At 38.0% G+C, this 18,989-nt stretch overlaps 1 protein-coding gene across 3 annotated transcripts in view; it reads right to left on the minus strand.

Moving 5' to 3' along the window:
* Positions 1–18,989, minus strand: part of LOC121960541 (cadherin-18) — a 194,066-nt gene that overhangs the window by 105,695 nt on the left and 69,382 nt on the right. The window contains exon 1 of one of the 3 annotated variants that reach the window (XM_088071974.1): positions 9,427–9,481. The exons of the other annotated variants lie outside the window; for them this stretch is intronic. The gene's annotated coding sequence lies outside the window, so the exon portion shown is untranslated. Of the gene's footprint in view, positions 1–9,426; positions 9,482–18,989 lie in introns of those variants that run through there. 3 annotated transcript variants of the gene reach the window in all.

Below are 18,989 nucleotides of genomic sequence, written 5' to 3' on the forward strand. Positions count from 1 at the left end.
TTTTTGCAGTGTACCAAATAGCCAGTGTTTTTTTTTTTTGTTTTTTTTTTAATGGTGCAAGCTGGTTCTGTGGACCCTCCATATATAAGAGATATTTGGTCAATTAATCACAGCTAAGCAGAACTGAGGGATTACGCACTTGAGTGAATCTCATTTCAAGCTGCTGGTTCGGGTGGGTGTGTGCACGGCGTGGACACAGACAAATGGTGGAGGCAGTGGGCTCTGCTGGAGCTGGGAGACACATATCAGCAGGGTAGGACTGGGAATTTGTTTGCCTCCCGCAACACATCTAATTTATATGTGGTTGACGAGCATCAAGGTTACACCGCGCCCCGTCATTAAAAATCCATATACTAGTCTTCCCTCAGTGGAGGATACTGTGAGTACTGTTACCCCTGAGCATTTTACCCAGCCAAAAACAAATTGCCGCTCATGAATCAAACAAATAGTTGTTTTTGCTGCCGACTCTGAAAACATATTGTTTTCTCGTTAGAACGCATCAAACTTCCTGCTGAGGAAGATGCAGCTTCTCAAAGGTAGATAGTCATGCAGAATGATTTATGCAGCAGTTACAGTTAGACATGAACACCACTTCTACTATTAATTATTAATATTTCAGGAAATTTGTTGCAAGTAGCCGAAGGACTTCGAATTTTTAAAAGCACATACAGATGCTAGTGAAGATACCTTATAAGGTAAACTTCATATTTCTAACTCATCTAATGAATGAAAAAATGAGATAAATGTGTTTTTGTCTGCACACTAGGGTTTCAACATTCCCGGCTCACACTTTATACCCTCATTAATAATAAATTCTTATGATCTGATTTACAATACAAACACATGCAAAGCCTGGTGAGAAGGAGGGGAGAATGTCAAGAGTCAATCTGTTTTACACAGGGGGAACTTTACATGCAGCTTATTTACATCCAGCTCAGACACGCGGATGAAACTGTTCGGTTAAATGAGAGTAACTGGAAATCATATCTGACACGAAATAATAGCTGTATAATTGGAAATATAACAACTGGAACAACTGACCGAAAAATCAATCCACGTCAGACCAGAGTCATTGACTTTCAAATCCGCATTTTTCTGCACTCATGTATCGAGAGGCATCATGCAGCTCAGCTCTGTTGTTGTGATTGATGACTAAACACAGGAAATGGTGTGAGTAGGGGAGACACTGCCAAGAGTTCTAACTCCTAATGGGCCGAGTGCACTCTGACTGAATGATAGAGTTGCGGCTAATGAAAACAAGAGGTACCATTATAGAAGTGGGTCAAGGCATTTAATTCCTTATCAGAGTTCGGCAAAGTCTTTCAAATAAACTGCTGATTGGTTTTAAGTCAGGCTGCGACTAATGATGCCTTTTCATTATTGATGAAGCTGTTGCTTTTTTGCTTTTTTTAATCCTTTGGAATTTAGAATAAATTGGAGAAACCAAAAGTGTGAAAATGTAACTTTTTTTCTAAAAATATGCTTATAAAATAACTACACTGACTAACAAATTATTTTGAAATATATTTAATGCCATCTGGATTTAATTTCCAATCAACATAATGAGGAAATATTTTTAATTCATGAAATATCTGTCTAGAAGCCCTTAACTAAACTTATCTGCAAAACATTCTTGGACAACATATTTCATTTGTTTATGCTACAGTACCTGATCCCTGCAGCTGACGTGTTATCAGCAATATGGCAACTCAAATCTCTTGGATAAGCTTTGGGGAAGATGGGGATTTTGGTTGAATATGCCACAAGACAGGACAGGTTTTTAATAAAAAAACAAAACAAAGATATTACGAGGGATTGGATGAGAGCTAGGGGTGGTGAATGGGTCAAACACACAGGACTTTCACTCAGGAGATTACTGTTTGTGTCCATGTGAAACTAAAGTCAGCGTTGACTTCTTTCAACTTTGCAAACTTATGTCTTGTATATAGTTATGTCACGTTAGAACGTAATGTTTTTTCTGAAATCGACTGGGTAGTTTGGTGCTTAAACTCATCTATGCCACCACCTGATTTAACCCATTACATGCCACCAATGCTGTCTAAAGAGGTTGTGGACATTTCACGAATTTCTGTGAAATCACAGAAATGTCACTGCAGTTGTAGTCTGTTAACATGTGTGAGGTTCACATATGGTTCCAATCAAGTCAAGAATCATTTGGATCTTTTGCAATTGATAACAGCGCTTGGTATCAGAAATGAACGGAGAGGTCTAGGTTGAGTGCTTTGTAGATGAAAAAGAAATATTGTCAGTGAGCACAATCCATACAACAATTATGTATCCCTCAAAAGGTAACAACCCAAAACACTTAGCACTAAATAAACATTGTCTTTAGGACACAATGCTAAAAATGGCCCAGAAACCTTCCCATTGTCAAAAGTGATACCCTCAGATGGCTTGTATAACTACAAAGTCCAGTACTCAGAGATATTAAATTTCAACAGTATAAAACTGCACAATTTAGCAAATCCCCACATCAGGCTAAACAGGCTAAAAATGACTTGAATAAATAATTGATAATTTAAAAAAAAATCAAATAAACAGTGGATGATCTGCAGTCCAAGAACACTATGCCCATAGATATTTCATTAAAAGGTTATTCAGGTTATCCATATGAGATATTTGTGTATGTCAAAGAGACATTTTGCATTTACTGAAGTCTTGATTCTTCACAGTCGAAATTAAATGATGAAATACAGACAATGCAGAGAGACTATTTATGGTTTACAATGACCTTGAAAACCCCTGGGCAATAATACACTGTGATGAGTTCAGCCTCAGCACAGTCATTCTCATCCTACCTAAAGGCTTAACCGAGTGGTCATAGGTCTCTCTGTAGGATGAAATACGATGACAACCTTGATGAGCGTCTTTGAGCTGTGAAAGAGCAACATAAACTCCTGGAATACTGCTTCTGCCCCCTTTCCTATGTTCACCTATTCCAGCGGGAGCTTTTTCACATCTTATGAAGCTTCAATCAGTTGGAAAGAAGAGGAAATCAACACGTGAAGACATTTACAATTAGGGGCTGTTTCTGCTAAATGTCTGCACCCTGAACTAGGTGGAAATCATCCCCAGATTGCAGGAATATAATTTGGAAAGGAGACTATGTTCATGTTTACATAAGAACTACATTTGTATTCACAAGTACTGTAACTACAATTTTGAGCTACTTTGTGCTACTCAATGCTTCTACTCAACATCCTTTTATTTTAAATTGAAATTATGTACTTTTTCTGAAATACATTTATTGGACAGATATTGCCAAATGTATGTTGACACATGGTTACGTGTGCTTTTGGTCTTTAGGCGATTTTCATCATTTGGGCTTGGCCCCTCAATTTAAACAAAGAAAAATCTTAATGGTACAGCATATAAGACTTTTTTAGACAACAGTGTGCTTCCAAGTTAATGGACCTCGCTCCGTGCATGGATGCGCCTTCCCCAAACCGATGACATGGTTTTCCTTCATTGTGGAACAACTTTACTGGCTTACGCAGAACTCCAACCCCAGTTCCATCACACACATTTGGGATGAACTGGAACACCGACTGCGAGCCAGACCTTATCGCCCAGCAGCAGTGGCCAAACCTCACTAATGCTCTTGTGGCTGGATGGGAGCAAATCCCTCCAGCCAGTTTCCAAAATCTTATGGAAAGACTTCCCAGAAAAGTGGAGTCTGCTCTCGTAGAATTTGAATGCATCATTTTGGAATGACACATCCAGAAATCGCATATGGGTGTAATGTTGAATTGTCCTATATATTTTTGGTCAGAAAGTGTGTGGTTACTAGTTCAACCTTTTTGGCAAAGACATCATCAGCAATACAATACTGTAATTTTTTTTGTTTAATTACATAGAAACAGTGTAAGCTCCACCTCAACCTTGCAACACTAAAATGATTCTCACTAATGCCAAAATAATAGTAATATAATAATATAACATACAGTATAGCATAAAATAACATTCTGAATGGGTCAGATTTTTGCATACATACAAATGCATATACATATGCTACAACTACCACCTGCAAAACTGATTTTGGTTTAATTTTTATGCTTTTGCAATAGTGGTATTTTTTCTGTGTCTTCCTCCAATTGAAAGGTCACATTGTAATTTCTGTAACATGGCATCCCAAAACCCTCGCCCATTGATTTGTTGAAAAACACACCCGTTCCAGTTATAGTTTCTGTCTGACAAGCCTGAAACGTAGCTGTGAATGAATAATTTAACATTTCACATGGTGAGGTATACACCATTAGCTATGCACTGTTGTGTGAAGCATGTTTGTGTGACATTGCAGGCAGACGACTTGCTTTCTTGGAGTCGTGCTTACATGAGAGTGAATCAGGGTACATTTGCTGCCAGATGATACAATTATAACAGTATGCCACAAAGCATACATATTTTGCAGGTTAATGTTGGAAACTCTCCACCACTGTGTGCTCCTGCCTCTGGCAGCGCCCCGAGGAGCTCTGTCCTCCCATGCATAGAGATCTCATTTATAGACCCACAGTAACCAATCAGGACTGACTCAAAGAGTTTTGTTTCCCCCTGAGACCCTTTCCATGTGAAAAAGTGACACTAAATAAATCAAATTCTGGAAAGTTTAAGAAGGCAGTTGGCATTTTTGTGCTTATTTGATAAAATAAGAAATACTTTTAGTACACACACACACGCACATACATATATATATATATACATTTAAATACTTTATGACTATATTGCATGACATTTTTTCTGTCTATGTGATGAGGTGGATTAGCATAAAAAGAGCAGCTTTTTTTTTTTCAACTGTAAATGGTTTCTCAGTTGAATATGAATAGATTCCTGTGATATTAAACACAATTATGCCTCTCTATAACTTCAAATTCATTCTCAATAATTGTTCTCCACCTAACTGTGATGCTTTCACTAGCTTGTACCTCGTTCATTGCCCGTTTCCTGTTTTATTAATGACTCTGTCTGTCTGCAGTTTGAGCATTTATTCAATCAACTAATGCCATAATTTGATTTTCCTTGACTCTGGTCTATGCTTCAAACCCCCCCAAAACAAGTACGTTGGCATGGCTACACAACAATGTGAACTTTCAATGATTAGATTCAGACAGATACGTTGGGCTCTAGTCAGGGTCATCTGCCACCATATATTTATTTCCTATGTTTGGAGCAGGATTGTTATCAAGCGCACTTTTAGTGTATATATCTGCTACTTGGTTATTCCCTGCACCATGCCCTTCCAGTGCAGGGTGCACTTTCGGCACAGATGGAGCAGCAGGACACCAGATGCAATGAAAATGAAAATTAACCTTTGGCTTTATTGAGTGTAAAAGTTTGTATCCCCTAACCCCTGCAGCAGCTCTTATCATCCATTGATCTGATCTGATCAGGCCTGATCAGAAAGGCAATGTCAGACCAAAGATGGATGTGGAGTGTAACAAGGTCAAAATTCTGTCTGAAATCGGACAACATATTGTTATTTCTTTGCAAAAAGATGCTCTGGCAAAGAAGTAACCTCCTTAAAATGTTTGTTTTCAGAAAAGTACAACTAAAAAAAATTAAATGTGCACTCAGTGTCACGGCTTTAACAGTAAACCTAATGTCAACTACACCATATAAAGTACAATATAGTTGTCTTAATGGTAGGGCTGTTTTAAGCAAATTGTCATCAAGACAAATATGCTATTAATGGATGACTCCTCATATTATGTATGTAAAACTTGACAGCTGAAAAATTAAAGATAAAAATGGTTGATAAGTAAGCATTTTTCCCTTTCACATTATCTTTATAAATGATAGCCTAAGGCCAAAATCAACACACTCTCTGATGAGCATGGATGTAGATTCATATTGGTATGGCCTGTATTCTTATGGGCCTCGTTAGATTGAAAGTAATGAGTCTGCATGGCCATGTAATGTACCCAACAGCACACAGTGTGACAGCCACAGACTATGAGACCATTTTACACAATGTAAGCACCCCATTGTGCAAACAGCACTGCCTCACGATGCTCTCCTATATTAGAAATCTGACATCTTACAGTAAATACCTGCCTGTTAATGTTTCAGTTAACCATTACAAAAGGGTCCCAGTGGTGAGCTTCAAAACATACATATTTTAAAGTATTTACAAATCTCAGGATATAAATCATTCATGAACAAATGTATGGGATTAGCATACATTAAATCCAGTAAAACCTATGAAAACATACAGCTTCATGTATATCTTGGAACTATATTTTCAACATATTGAATTATAAAGGACAACTTCAAATAAACATGTTTTATTAAATTGCAGTGCAGTATAACCAGTCGCTTAAGGAAATGGAGCACATTTAGCAGGATAAAGAGAGCTTACATTTCCATCATCTCAAATACTGTGGGTAGTGGTTTTTAGGTTGCTCGCCTTCCAAAAAAACACAAAACTTACTTGTGCTACTGGAGGACTGTTGACACGGTGTGGTAGTTATTTGAGGAATGATGGAATTGGGCAAGTTTCTGTTTGTACAAGGACTCACTTTCCTGAGAAGTCACAACCCCAGCAAACAACAAAAAAAACCCTGTTTGGCCTTTGAAATGATCCACTTCAGTTCACTTAATTAATCCTTTTGCGGAGTAAGTAAGATGTGTGAAGGTATTTTGTCATTGTTGACAGCTCCAAGTAGATAAAAAAAGGCTTCCTAAATTTAAATACTATTAATAATACTATGCTTGTTTGTTTTTGTCATTTCATGGCTACTGGTGACTCACTTTGCCCTTTGAATCATTGATGTGATCAATACTGGGTCCGAGTGCTGCAGCTGCGGATGAAATCCAAGTCGGAACTTTAATATCAGGGCAGGCACAGTGACCACAAGGCATTGAATCATCCATAATAATAGCTGGATGAGAGACTGCATGGCGGATGATGGTCAACATCTGATGCATTAGGAAGGATGCTGCACAAGAAGTTGGGGCTGGAAACATGGATTCATTTCATCTTTTGGGTCGACAACCTTGTGGTGCAGCCAATAATAGTGGCTATCTATGACTAAGTGACTCCACATTATTGAAATGCACGTGAATGAGAAGTGACTCCACATGTGCATAACTGTGACTGCCATAGCTTACTTATTGCTTGCCTTACCCTAACCCTAATCCTTCTACAACAAATTGGAGCACTGGGTTACTGTTAACCAAAAAGCAAAGGTGTAAAAATGAGTTTTCTGATAGAGCAAGCATAAAAACAGGCTTGCTTAAGAGGATAAAAATCAAACATCACAATCATGAACTCCAAGAGATGGAGGTGACAGATTTACAGAATGAAAGTTAGTTGCACAGAGTTCTGCCAAGGTTGCACATTGTGCCAAAGGAAGATGGAGTTGTACATCACCTGAACTATGCCTGTGTCAGTGTGGTTCTGGCACTCAGCATGAACAGCATGTACTTAAACTAATTCAAACTCATGTTTAAATTCCACATGCATTTCATAACTCGCATGGTTCATTTTTTATTTATTATTTATGGGCACCAACAAGAAAATCACATAAAAAGATGTGACTGGAACATACTGAGATTATACAGTAGATAAATAGCAGAAAGTGCACTATGATCCATGAGTGGTATTTCAAGATTTTGAGAGTTAAGATTTCTTTTTTTTTCTCTCCCAGAATGGGTTATTGGGATTTGGTTAGAGTATGACATATAGTACAACTTGTAATACATCTTATTTAAAGTCCCAGTGAAATGGATGTAAGAGCGTCTTTAGCTACTGCACTGTGACGTATTTCCCAGTGAGACAGAATATTTGAGCAGTGTACGGTTACAAGAGGAATATTAATCAAATACTTCCCACGAAATGGGCAGGCTAAGAGTTTGGTGCCATACGAAGCAGCTGCGTACTGTTGGCTCCACACACACCTCTCTCACTTAGATCAGGAGGAAGATGAGGGAGAGATAAATGACTTAGAGCTTGGCCACATAATTTTGGGAATGAAAACAAAGGTTTTGCCCACAGATATCACAACACTCTCTGTCTCCATATTGCTCTGTTAGCTACTAAGACCCACAAACAATAAAGTGCCGTTTTATATGACTGATGTGGCTGGATAGCACCCAGATTCTCATTTGATTAGATGAACTTTTATAAATGCCCTCTGAGTGCAGGATGAGTCACCAAATATTTGAAACCATTTCATAGGAAGAGAAAGGACAGATTTTTTTTTGTATATATAATACAGTATATATATATATATATATATATATATATATATATATAATACAGTATAACAGATGCAACACTGGGAATTGTATTTTCCTTTTCATCTTTATGACTAGGGATTGTCACAACCGGCCCTTGATGACTCTTGTGTGTTTGCATGAGTGGGATTTTTTTTGGTTTATTTATTCCAGTAATTTTTGTGTGTTTGGTGTATGCCTGTTGTGTTTTGATTTGTCTCTCCTTTGCTCTCCCCCACCTTTTGTCTGCACTTGTTACCGGCGCCAGACCTAGGGGAAATCTGGACCGGCAGCAAAGGTTACACAGGGAAGAGTGCACTGTGTAGCCCATAAAACAAAAATCTGGACTGTGGATTAATAAGAGAGAGGACCAAAAGTTAGCGTCTTGCTCCAGCCGGTGCTCGTTTAATACTGAATAAACTGCATAAAACTCAGTTACATCGCAGTCATGTCAGCTGTCTGAAATATGTTGCTTTAAAGTTCATTTTTCACATTCACACTAAAATAAGTTACACAAAGAAAATCAATTTAAAAATCCAATTGACAATAAAACAAGAAAAACATAAGGTCTAAAGTAAATTATGTACACATGAATTCAAAATAATTTAAATTATATTTCACATAAATAAGAATTGGCCCAACTAAAACATGAAACTGTACAAAAATAATACTACTAAAAAAACACACATTTACTTAACTCAAATACCCATACTCACTCATACTTTAACACATACAATACAATAACACTCATACAACACAGATATAATGGGTACAAAACCTTTGTGCAACATTTCCATAACACTGTCTTAGCCTTGCACTTAACTGTCTGACAATTTGGCGCGACAATGACCGTTAACGAGCGACCGGAAGTGAAACTAATTTGCATATGGCGATTCCCGAATTTACTCGCGAACTGGCTTTAACTCATAAACAATGTTTGCAACACGTTTTCTTATGTTACCTCAAGCTAATGTCTGTAACTTACACTTGTGAAAATACTGTGGAAAACAGAAACTCACGCAGGTAATTAGACAAGATGGCGGCCGCGGCCAGGACACAAACTGACAAAAACAACCTGTCAGTGCTCAAAATACATCTCAAAACCATATCAAAACTCTACCAAACATGTTTTAATGCACTACCATTAGATGTTAAGCAAAGCTGATAATAGAAAAGCACGTTTGAACATACCTGTGGATTAATGACAGAGAGGACCAAAAGTTAGCGTCTTGCTCCGGCCGGTGCGCGTTTAATACTGAGCTGCGCATGCGCAGAGCAAATCTCTAGAGTCTCCCTAATGGAGCCACAGTGGCGTTACAGTGCCATCTACTGACATATTGCAGTATTGACGCGATGTCAAAACTGTATAAACCGAGTTAGATTAATTCACATATTCAACAAAAAAATTAGGGGGGTGTCTGTTTTAATAAAAAAATATACATGTAGCATTTTCAACCTAATACACACTCATCAATCATCACACCTGACTGCAATCAAGCCTGTTCCTACAAAAGAGTCTGCTCTACAATCGTTCCCCACTGGATGTTGCCCTGCACAGATATCAGCTCAGATATTACTCAGTCCACACCTCCAGCCGAAAACATCATAAGAGCTCGGACTGCTCCTCACCTATAGCCAGTTTTCCATCCGTCATTCTCCTGCATGTTCTACTTTTGTAATAAAAGAAAACTCAGTTTTTGTCCATCTGCTTTTGGGTCCTCAGTCCCAAGCATGGCAGGGATGCATGATCATATGGGTGTTTTGGCTGAGCTGTAACCTCTGAGGTTGAAAAATGAAGCCAAATAAGTGCCCAAAACTGCTCTTCTTTAAATGGCTTGAACACTTGAAGCTGTCCAGAAGTCAGTCCCTATTGACTTCCATGTTAAAATGCCAAACTTTACAGCAAGAATAAATATGCTTACAGCTGGGCAAAAAAAACAGCTTTGGTCTCATGAGCTAATTTCAACATTCACAACAACTGTACAGGCCGTGAATATTTTTTTTTATAACCACCCGTTTACATTTTATTATTATTTACTATTTATTACTATTATTTTCTTCTTTTTTTGAGACACTAAAGACACAAAAAACAGTGCTGCAGCTAAAATGTCTAATTCTGCAAATGTAGACAGTTATATTTAGCTATTGAAATATTCTTATTAATGGACCTATATGGAAACTGCAGCACATTTTTTGGAGAATCAGTCTACTGTATGTGAAGTGTGTCGTGATGATCTAAGAAATACCCCACATTTCTACAAAATCTGCTTCAAACGCAGCTTGGGACCATTTTAACTCCCTTCCTTTGTTACTCATCTCATTTCCTATCTGCTTCTCGACTCCTTCGTAATGTACATGTCAGATCAAAGTACACCATATCCAATATCCCTGATTTTATGCCAGACCATAAGTGTTTAAAAAGGTCGTCCTACATCTTTCAGACTTTCAGTTGAGAGAAAGAAAGATCTTTGGGGACCTATGTGAGAAAAAGGTCCAGTAATATTTATGGATGGATTTATGGATGGCAGAAAGTCATGGGTCAAAAGGTTTCACTCTCTGGCAGACAGTGTTCGCCACAGGCTCTGTCTGCAGTTCAGCTTTACTGGGCTTTACTATTTTTTAACCCTTAACCTTTCTTGATAGATATATAAGCTTGGTGAATTAGAAGTTATACTGCAGCCAATGTTAAAGAACATTTTTTTTGGTTTTTTTTTTACTGTTCATGAAATATGATTTAACTCAACAAAATGTTATTAAACTGGGTTGACTTAAATAGCAATAAAACATAATTTACTACTTGTCAGGTGGGAGGACATGCAGAGAATAGTATTTTCTCATATTTGATACCAAATAGGGCACTTTAAAAATGATATCCCCTTGCTAAATAAGCACTCTGAAGCTTTCAGTGGGTGTTGTGTAGCATTAAAAAAATGAAGGTGATATTAAGCGACAGTTGGAATTGCAATATTTTCTTAGAATTGCAGGGTTACATGGGGATTGTAACATTCAAGGGACCAATTAGAATAATGTCCTTTTACTGCTGAAGTCCCAGTCAGCCTCTCAGTTTGCTAAGCTTACGTCCCACACACCGCAACAAACCTATACAAGTGCCGATAGGCCTGAGGATCATTTCTGATATCTTTTACAGCCCTCTCAGATGGTTAAACACAGTTAGTTCAAAGGCATCACTGGCACGGGTACAAGCTACATTTTGGTTGTGGCTCTGAGAGCTTCCCCTCATTATGCTGAGTCAAGAGCATTTGACAAAACATGAAGTGACAAGCGTGTTTTCAACAGCGACACCACCTAAATGTCTGAAAGGGATTTGTTGCAGACGAGACGAGCTGAGAGGTGCCTGAAGCCCGAGCCACACTGTTCGGTGGAAATCGACACTGTCAGATGTCATTCACATAAAGAGGAGGCAATATAGAGACACCTGCGTCACTCAAATTGTCTTAGACTCCGGGACTAGAGGGCCTCAGACAGGAAGTGGTGACGGAAAGCGATTGTACGGAATCTCACAGAAAAACGTTGAATTCCTTTCAGCAGACAGGAAGAGTTTTCGCTGTACAAGCAGTTGGAAAAGTCACATTTTGAAGACACATAATTTTCTTGCCAAAGAATGTCAGACTGAAGTCAGAAGAAAAAAAACAAAACAGTAATAAAAAAAGGCCCCTAATATTTTGCAACCTAGAACAGTCACAACATGAATAATATGCCATAATGCCTCAACTTTCCTAAAACTATACTGTACTATACACAATATACTATATCCACACAGTAATACATCAGACAGATAAGGGTAAAATTAATAATATAAAAAATTATATTCCTCTGAGTCCTCATTGTGGGTCAAACATAAGATGCAAGAATCCACTGAATATGAGCAAAAACAACCAATCAGAGCCGAGGTAACACTCATTCACTGCTTGTGACGTGGTTAAACTAGGCAGAGCAGATCAAATGTGAATCAAATTCTGATACCGCATTGCTTGTTTCTCACCTTAAATGTTTTCATACATATTTTAGTGTACTGTTTAGCTGTAAAATGAGGAAGTCTGTGACCCAGCAACCATGTTGAAAAAAATCAGTCCAAAACAAATCACCCTCCGGGTTCTGGCTGGGCTGTCATGTCTCTCTTTTTTTCCCCCTGGGCTTGCATTGGGTCATTTCTTTGACAATTTACCTGTGTTTTTTAATAAAACTAGCGATTCTTGTGCAATAATCAAGAGCAGCATTGGGAGAGATGTGTATAACATGCAATGAACAGCAGTGATCATCATCTGCACGCCACATGGAAATGAACTGCCATGCACACTATACAGATTAAGGTGCGCAGCCTGCACCACTTAACCTGATTTGCGCAGGATGACAGACTAGAGAAATTATTAAACTATTGAAACAGGTAGAAGAAAAGAAGAAGTGATGCCATAGAAGCCCTACAAGGAGCATGAACAGCATCCTTTTTTTTCCACAGTCGTGACTTAACAATAAAGAAAAAAAAATCTATAGTCACCAATTATATGTTTTCTTGAAATGGAAAGTTAGAATAGTTTTTAACAAAGTTCACAGTGATGGGACTCCACTTGTGCTTTGAAAAATGCTTTTGCTAACAGACAGCAAAGACAAAATTGAAAATGTAAATTACTTGCTTGTTAGCTGAGACTCATTAGAAAGGTGATTAATAAAACCACAAATGATGATGGGGTTGTGTTTCTGCAAATCATATTTTTATTATCAGATTTTCACAGTTCATAACAAGAATAAAATACCCACAAAATCCGAAAATAATTAAGTAAATATTCTGGTTTTTAATTAGGCTCCGGCCCAAAATTGCTGCAGTGGGTCAGACTTGGACAGAAACTGAGAATTGGGCCTGATTTTTTTTAGCCCAATCACAACTCTTAGCGGGGTTTGGAGCAAACTTTCCCATTTTACAGCAAAACAGTTTACTAGATTGGAGTGTAGAAAATTAGAAGTACTATGAGGGGAGGGAGGAACATGATTTTACTTCACAGACTGTGTCTCATGTACGATTTTGAGCAAATGTGACAAGAAGTTATTTTAATAATAGTTACAAACTGTAGCCTTAAGATTACAGTTTGACCCATGGCTGCGATGGGTCATGAATTAAAGAAAGAAGTCATACCCCTTTATCTTCTAATTAATATATTCGAAGAGTTCCTGCTTCCAAATTTGTTGAATAACAAATTGCTAATTAGATTATTTCCACCAACAGAGCAGCTCTGCCTTGATGAAATATAAAAATCCAGCCTGCCTCATTTGGAGTACACATTGTACAAGCTCAAACTATTCTATCAGCAGTAAAAAAAAACAAAAAAAAACAACCTCATGTTATAAACAGAAGGGTGATTTGTTGGAAGAGTTTCTGTACCTTTTATCCAGCGTCTGCTGGGATTGTATCAAGCACACCAACAGGCATGAACAAAAATAAGCGGGACATATGTGTCTGTATTTACTGAATACAAAGTTTTTGGCCACACAATTAAGGCTCATTATTATTCATTTTTAACTTTTCTCCAGAACAAAACAAAGGCTAGATTTAACCATGAAACCAAATCGAATTTTTTTTTTTTTTTTTCCATTACAAAGTTCTGACTTTTCAACAAAGTTAACACTAATGGGGCTCCACTTGTGCTTCGTAAAAGGCTTCTGCTAACAGAAGGCAAAGACAAAAGAAGGAAATGTAAATGACGTGCTTGTTAGCAGAGACTCATTAGCAATGTGTTAAACAAAACTGTAAGTGATGATGGGGTAGTATTTCTGCAGATCATATTTCTACAATCAGATACTCAGACATCCCCAAAATAGCAACATTTTAACAATAAAAACAATTAGCTCTGATCATAATAAAGGAGGGATATAGCAAAGCTTCTGGTGTAAAAACTTCAGATGCCAGGAATAATTATGTGCCGTCAGTGACAATTATAGAACACGTCCTCCCTCCTTCATAAATGTATCACACCTCTGCCAATCAACACCCTTAACCTTGAATGGTGTCAGCATGCAATGACAGCAAATGCTGAGAAAATAGCATTGATTTAACACTTTTTTAAATCGAAATTGTGCCTCCATATACATTTTTTTAAAAAAAAACACATTTTATCCATACAAGTCATATTTAAACTACATGGCAACTTTTTGTCTTCATTCAGAGCAAAATTATGGATCCAAGAAGACATCACGCAAGTTATCTTCACAAAAGTTTACTTTACTTTGCAGCATTTGCTGTGCCGATCAGGCACGGTTAAAGTCTGCAATGGAACTGCAACAACACAAAGAATCTCTTTCTCCTTCAGTCATGGCTGCTCTGGCACAATACACAATCTTTTCTTTTGAGAGTGAGGCTCCATAATCTTGGAGCAACAAGATGCTCTCCCACAGAGAAGTGAGACAGTGTTCACAAATGTTTTAAGCTCTCGATCCGTTCGGGTCCTGCTTTAGTTCTCGTCTCCCACACAGTGTATTCCTCAGGAGGCAGCACTCATTATGTTCTATAACACCAAGGCACACTCTGAATGCATGGAACATGTGTCACATTTGCAAGTGAAACCAGCGTATTAGCTGTGACTGTGTGGTTTCTGGGAAAATGTTAAAAGAAAACGTATCCATACATTTTTAACAATGTTAATAATAAATACTGCAACTATATTTAAAGTGTAATGCATTATTTGCCAAACCAATAAGATTTTTCTTGCATTGGGTGCAGTTTTTTTCCCTGACCAAACATAATTTAACAGAAAATTATAACCATTCCAAAAACGTGTCAAAGAAGAATTTACTGATCTACCACGTCTGCGGTCTTGGCAACTCAACATATACGTAGAATTAAGGTTGGGGGAAAATGAAGGTCATGTTAAAAATACACCAATGTTGACAGAAAATGCAAGCACAGGGTGGTTCATAATTGTACCAGAACACCCTTGGCCAAAGATCTATGATTGACTTTGTATTGTCAGATCTGTGGTCGTATGTCTTGGACAATCAGGTGAGGAGAGGAGCAGAGCTGTCAACTGATCACCACCTAGTTGATCAGATGGCAGTTGAGACTGCCAGACAGACCTGGTCATGCCTAACATGTAGTGAGGGTGAACTAGGAATATAAGGTTGAAGCCCTTGTCCATGTGGTCTTTAACTCCCAACTCCGGAGGATTTTTTTGTGCATCCTGTAGGAAGCTGGGGACATGGAATCCAAGCAGTCTATTAAAACCTCCATTGTGAAGGTGGCTGCTAAAAGCTGTGGTCAAAAGGTTGTCAATGCCTGTCATGTCAGCAACTTGAGAACCTGCTAATAATGGAGGTCATTGGACTAAAGAGGGAGGCCTTTCAGGCTTGGTTGGCTCAGAGGTCTCTTAAAGAAGCAGGTCAAGAGCTTTGGATAGTGACCGAACGAATGAGACTGCACATACAAAAGGTACGAAATAAGTCCTCTCTGTAGGGTGGCTGGGCTCAGCCTTAGAGATAGAGTGAGGAGCTCAGACATCCAGGGATGAGCTCGTTGTAGTGCAGTTGCTCCTTTGCATTGAAAAGGGCCAGTTGAGGTGGTTTGGGCATCTGATCAGGATGCCTCACCTCCTGTTTGAGGTTTTCTGGGCGCTGGTAGGAGGCCCAGGGCAGACCCAGAACACACTGCATGGAAAATATATCTCATCTGGCCTGGCAATGCGCCATTTCCCCAAGGATGGAGGTTCGAGGATCTGGAAACTGTTGGTGGGGAGAGGGGTGTGTGAAGTACTTTGCTCAGCCTGTTGCCCCTGTAACCTGGTCCCAGATAAATGGATGAAATGGCTGAATTGATATATTGAGGTTACTGAATGACATGGCTGATGTTCCATCTCCTACCAAGTCACAGCCTTTGTAAGCTCAACACTCTGTTTCAACATCCTCCCTTAATTTTTTTATGCCAATGTCACATTACTTCTCCTATCCAAACCACCAGGTAATTAAATATGCCCATCAACAGATTATGTATATAAGCCAGTCAAAGTTTTATTTTAACAATCTCATATTTGACAGCATTCATCATATGAGTGTCAGATAAATGTGTCTAAAACACCTTGTGCAAAATTCAGACCTCACAATGTCAGCTGGACCTGACAGATGTGGGATGCTGAGAACATAAACTAGAGCTGGGTGAAAACAGTTGTTCATTTTATCCCATGCAGTGTAATACTGGAAGACAACACTTCATCTGGGACACCTAACAACAACCCAGCGAAAAGACAAGCGTGTTCCATAATGTTAGCCCACAGGAGCACAGAACGCTCCTCGTGCACAGCTGTAAACATGCTGAACAGAAATAGGAAACAGGAACACAGGAAGTTTAATATAATTTCTGTGAACCCATATAATCAGCTGACCCTCAGGCCATGAGCATTACGGTATGCTATATTAGTTTATGTCACCATACATGTTTGTTCAAACAGTATGCAGTTCACCAACAAACTCACCCTCTTTCTGTAGAAAGGAAAGGACAAACGAGTGACAAAGAAATGGTTCAAGGCTGGCTTTTAGGAAGCTCGGGAAGCCACTGACACTCTTCACTCCACTGACAGTCTTCACTGTAACAACAACATAAACAAATGTCACATTGATGCTGATGCAAGTGTACTCCCAGGCAATTATACTTGTGCGCAGTACAAATCAGTCGTACGTAATATGAAAATGCAATCAGTCATAAAACTGTGATTACATATGGAAATATTTGTTTGGAACAGTGACCGCCTCTCGATCACCATGAGGATTTTCAGAAAGACACTTTTGTTGACCCCAAAATCAAATTTACATAATATGCAGTAAAGTTCTGGGACCATGAAAGAGGTCAACTAAACACAACAGAACACTGACTTAACATAAAACTGAAAACAAGTGACAAAAGACAATACTTACTCAATAAACTAATTGCAAAAGAGGACAAATATAATGGACGATCAGACACAATTTTGAAAGACAAACGCTACCACCTAAACTACAAATAAAATACAACAGGACAATATATATATATATATATATATATATATATATATATATATATATATATATATATAATTATTATTATTTTTGGTTGTTAACCTAAACACAATACCCAACAAACTAATATTGTCCAAACAAAACAAATCTCTAATTTAGAAATGACTTGTTTCATTTTGCCATCTTTGTGAGGCTCCTTTTAATGTGGGTTATAAAAAGTGCACCATAAATTTCAATAATTCTATCATTATTATTGTTATTATTATTACTGTGTTGTTTTGTGCACACTACATAAACGTGGACAACATGGTAAAAAGTATTACGTCATTACCAATGTTGGAATTGAAATAAATAGGGATAAAGGCTAAATTTCGTCAAATGTTGCTGCCAAAAGGAACTGTGGGACACCATTTTTTTTTTTTTTTTTTTTTTTATCTATTGGTAAAAGACGATCCAGTTTGCTAAAGAAGATAAGAGAGGAAGCAATGAAGCACCTTTCCTTAGCATTTAGAGAATTCGACCAGCTCTTATCATGGCTGCCACTTAGATACTTCAGGGTCATTTTAGTCAGTTAGGAGCTTTCCTAAGAAAAACAGACTATTCCACTACTGCCCTGTTTTCTGGAGGGGACATTATTTACTCTGGCCTAACAAGATGAGCAGAATCAGCAGTGGCACTGTTAGCATTTGGAGCTCACAGAAAAATGGAAAGTCAGAAAAAGATTAAAATGACATAAGACATTTTATGTAAAGGAAAACTTTAGTGACACTTTACAAAATTAACTAAATGTGTACAAAAATAAGCTAAAACCTTAAATATAATGAAAAACCTACAAACATTTTTTAGAAAAACGGCATGAAGTTGAAAATAGAAGGTTTGTGTCATCATATGTTTAAAGTAAAGTCAGGTGTGCATGCATTTAGTTGGTCATTTTCACCAACATTTACACCATCTGTGTGGCAGCAAGTGTGTCCATCACTGTCACCTTTGTACATGTCATGAAAGACTACAATTTTTCAGGGTCCAGTGTGTAGTCTGCTATGTCTCTTTGCCAAGTCACGGCATGAATTCATTGAGTTATTTTTACAGCAATCATCTGAGTAGTCTTACCTCAGTATCACAATGCACTGATATAGTTAAAAATATACACTGATAGGTGAAAATTCAAATTGATATAAACACCAGTTCTTTTCATTATAAATCATTTATATGTAACTGTTTTTTTTAAACTCACTTTTAAAGTTACTTTAAAGTAAAAAAAAAAAAAAACAAAAACAAAAAACAAGCATTGACCAAACCGTTCCACCAGCTCTTGAAATAAAAATGTAAAAATGACACGTCCATGATGTTTTTGTTCTAAGAAACCCAACAAACAACTTCCCTCCTTCTCCTGCTTGTGGGAAAAATCATTATCTAATGAGAGCAATGTTTGGGGAAGCTGGAAATAGCTCAATGAATATTTTAAAGCCACTGGCTCCAGCAGCTATTTACTAAGAGCTAGTTTCAGTACAGTTAAAGGGGGGAAAAAAAATTAACAAACAGTAGAGTAGGGGGTGTTCGGGGGGGGGCGTTAAGGCGTGTCACTTCTTAGCCTTGCATGTGGTTGATTTCCTGCTAATCTTTGCGAGACAGATCTGGGATTAGAGAAGCAGGAGCGTATCACCAGGTAGGTAATCCAGCTTGTGTGTCTCGCTGGCAGAGGTCAAGCATGTCAGCGTCTGCTGCTAAATATGGCCTCCAGCCGGCGTACTGCAGAATGGCAG

Source organism: Plectropomus leopardus, chromosome 21, assembly GCF_026936395.1.
Source record: "Plectropomus leopardus strain MGB_pleo_1.0 chromosome 21, ASM2693639v1, whole genome shotgun sequence".
NCBI classification, from domain to species: Eukaryota; Metazoa; Chordata; class Actinopteri; order Perciformes; family Serranidae; genus Plectropomus; species Plectropomus leopardus.